We start from the raw sequence: 3,919 nt of genomic DNA on the forward strand, positions 1-3,919 counted from the left end.
TGTAGGCATAGTTATTAAATTGGCTATGCATAGATAATAAACAGAGAGTAGCAGCAGCGTTCCGGGAGGGGGAGGGCAATGCAAATAGTCTGGGTAGCCTTTTGATTAGCTGTTTAGGAGTCTTATGGCTTGGGGGTACACGCTATTTAGATGCCTCTTGAATCTAGACTTGGCGCTCCGGTACCGCTTGCTGTGTGGTAGAAAAGAGAACAGTCTATGACTAGGGTGGCTGGAGTCTTTGACAAATTTTTTTTGACATCGCCTGGTATAGAGGTCCTGGATGGCAGGAAGCTTGGCCCCGGTGATGTACTGGGCCGTACGTATTACCCTCTGTAGTGCCTTGCGGTCGGAGGCCGAGCAGTTGGCATACCAGGCAGTGATGCAACCCGTCAGGATGCTCTCGATGGTGCAGCTGTAAAACCTTTGAGGATCTGAGGACCCATGCTAAATCTTTTCAGTCTCCTGAGGGGGAATAGGTTTTGACGTGCCCTCTTCATGACTGTCTTGGTGTGCTTGGACCATGTTAGTTTGTTGGTGATGTGGACGTCAAGGAACTTCAACTTCTCAACCTGCTCCACTACAGGCCTGTCGATGAGAATGGAGGCGTGCTCGGTCCTCTTTTTCCTGTAGTCCACAATCACCTCCTTTGTCTTGATCAGGTTGAGGGAGAGATTGTTGTCCTTGCACCACACGGTCAGGTCTCTGACCTCCTCCCTATATGCTGTCTCATCGTTGTCGGTGATCAGGCTGTTACGCACGCCTCTTGGAGGAAGGAACGTAACACCCTGCTACACGAATGAGGTACGTGGCTGTAGGTGCGGGTAAGGATGACAGAGGCAGAGAATATTATCGTTAACATGGAATTTATTCTTTCTTCACACGGTAATTTGGGGAAAAGGGGCTGGATGGAACCAAAGCAAAGAAAGTTAAAGTTAAAGAGCACCCTCTCCTACCTTACCTACCTTCCCACTACTTACTTATTCTTAACGCCACCTGGCGCGCTAACCAAAATACAGGAGGTGGTCCGTCCAGGTCTTACCTAGTGTGCATAGACAGAGTACATACTACGGGTATATGTATGCCCGCAGGCCTCTTGCCTAAACACTCCCAAGGTGCCTTCCCCTTCCCCCCTGGGACCAAAAACAGAATAATTACTAACGTAAAGTGAACAATTTCAATAATCAAAAACACAGTCCTTTTGACATACACATACCTCTCCAGGACCAGCTACAAAATACTTTACAAAAAATTATACAGACCAACAACGAAACGCAGGACATACAAATAAGCTCTCTCCCAACAAAGGAACACTGGCTTTTCGAGCTGCAGAAAGAGTTGGTAATTGAAGACAGCTGTATCCCCTGACGAGAGGGCAGGGTCAGAGCTCCAATTAGCAATGGGACCAACCAATCAGCTGCTTTGGAATCCAGGAAGCCATTTCCTGAAATACACACATATACGTATATACACAAACAAACCCAACACTACCCAGAAACTGGGGAACGTAACAAGGCCTACCACTGTTTTGTCATCAGCAAACATAATGATGGTGTTGGAGTCGTGCCTGGCCATGCAGTCATGAGTGAACAGGGAGTACAGGAGTGAGCTGAGCACGCACCCCTGAGGGACCCACATGTTGAGGATCAGCGCGGCGGATGTGTTGTTACCTACCCTTACCACCTGGGGGCGGCCCGTCAGGAAGTCCAGGATCCAGTTGTAGAGGGAGGTGTTTAGTCCCAGGGTCCTTAGCTTAGTGTTGAGCTTTAAGGGCACTATGGTGTTGAATGCTGAGCTGTAGTCAATGAATAGCATTCTCACATAGGTGTTCCTTTTGTCCAGGTGTGAAAGGGCAGTGTGGAGTGCAATAGAAATTGCATCATCTGTGGATCTGTTTGGGCGGTATGCAAATTGGAGTGGGTCTAGGGTTTCTGGGATAATGATGTTGATGTGAGCCCTGACCAGCCTTTCAAAGCATTTTATGGCTACAGACGTGAGTGCCTTGGGTCAGTAGTCATTTAGGCAGGCTACCTTAGTGTTCTTGGGCACAGGGACTATGGTTGTCTGCTTGAAACATGTTGGTATTACAGACTCAGACAGGGAGAGGTTGAAAATGTCAGTGTAGACACTTGCCAGTTGGTCAGCGTATGCTCGGAGTACACATCCTGGAAATCCGTCTCACCCTGCGGCCTTGTGAATGTTGACCGGTTTGAAGGTCTTACATCGGCTGCGGAGAGCATGATCACACAGTCGTCCGGAACAGCTGATGCTCTCATGCATGTTTCAGTGTTAATTGCCTCGCAGGGAGCATAGAAGTTATTTAGCTCGTCTGGTAGGCTCGTGTAACTAGGCAGCTCTCGGCTGTGCTTCCCTTTGTAGTGTGTAATGATTTGCAAGCCCTGCCACATCTGACAAGCGTCGTAGCCAGTGTAGTACGATTCGATCTTAGTCCTGTATTGCCGCTTTGCCTGTTTGATGGTTCGTCGGACGGCATAGCAGGATTTCTTGTAAGCTTCCGGGTTACAGTCCCGCAGCTCTAGCCCTTAGCTCAGTGCAAATGTTGCCTGTAATCCATGACTTCTGGTTGGGGTATATACGTACAGTCACTGTGGGGACAACGTCCTCGATGCACTTATTGATAAAGCCAGTGACTGATGTGGTGTACTCCTTAATGACATCGAAAGAATACCAGAACATATTCCAGTCTGTGCTAGCAAAACAGTCCTGTAGTTTAGCATCTGCTTCATCAAACCACTTTTTTATAGACCGAGTCACTGGTTCTTCCTGCTTTAATTTTTGCTTGTAAGCAGGAATCAGGAGGATAGAATTATTGTCAGATTTGCCAAATGGAGGGTGAGGGATAGCTTTGTACGCGTCTCTGTGTGTGGAGTAAAGGTGGACTATACATTTTTTTCCTCTGGTTGCTCATTTAACATGCTGATAGAAATGAGGTAAAACTGATTTAAGTTTCCCTGCATTAAAGTCTCCGGCCACTAGGAGCGCCGTCTCTGGATGAGCGTTTTCCTGTTTGCTTATGGCCGTATACAGCTCATTGAGCACGGTTTTAATGCCAGCATCGGTCTGTGGTGGTATGTAGACAGCTACGAAAAATACAGTTGAAAACTCTCTAGGTAGATAGTGTGGTCTACAGCTTATCATGAGATACTCTACCTCAGGTTAGCAAAACCTCAAGACTTCTTTAGATATCATGCACCAGCTGTTGTTCACATATATGCATAGGCCCCCGCCCCGTGTCTTACCAGAGGTTGCTGTTCTGTCCTGCCGATGGAGTGTATAACCCGCCAGCTGTATGTTCTTAATGTCATCGTTCAGCCACGACTTGGTGAAACATAAGATATTACAGTTTTTAATGTCCCGTTGGTAGGATATACGTGCTTTCAGCTCGTCACATTTATTTTCCAGTGATTGAACATTAGCTAGCAATACGGATCGCAAGGGCAGATTAGCAACTCGTCGCCTGATCCTCGCAAGGCACCCTGATCGTTTCCCACTAAATCTCAGTTTAATTCTCCAGCGAATCACGGGGATCTGGGCCTGGTCGGGTATCTGTAGTAGTATATCCCTCCCGTCCGACTCATTGAAGAAGAACTCTTCGTCCAGTTTGAGGTGAGTAATCGCAGTTCTGATGTCCAGAAGCTCTTTTCGGTCATAAGAGACGGTAGCAGCAACATTATGTACAAAGCAAGTTATGAACAACGCGAAAAAACAAACAAAATAGCGTGGTTGGTTAAGAGCCGATAAGATGGCAGCCTTCCCCTCCAGTGCCATCGAATAACGTCAGCTAGATGAAAAATGGTTATTAAATGGTTGTACATAAATCCTTCCAGTTATATAACAGTAACAGTAATATCAATTAACTGCTTAACGTTAAAGTTACCCTGAATTGTGAATTTCTCTGCCC

Source organism: Salvelinus namaycush, chromosome 40 (genome assembly GCF_016432855.1).
Source record: "Salvelinus namaycush isolate Seneca chromosome 40, SaNama_1.0, whole genome shotgun sequence".
In the NCBI taxonomy this organism is placed as follows: Eukaryota; Metazoa; Chordata; class Actinopteri; order Salmoniformes; family Salmonidae; genus Salvelinus; species Salvelinus namaycush.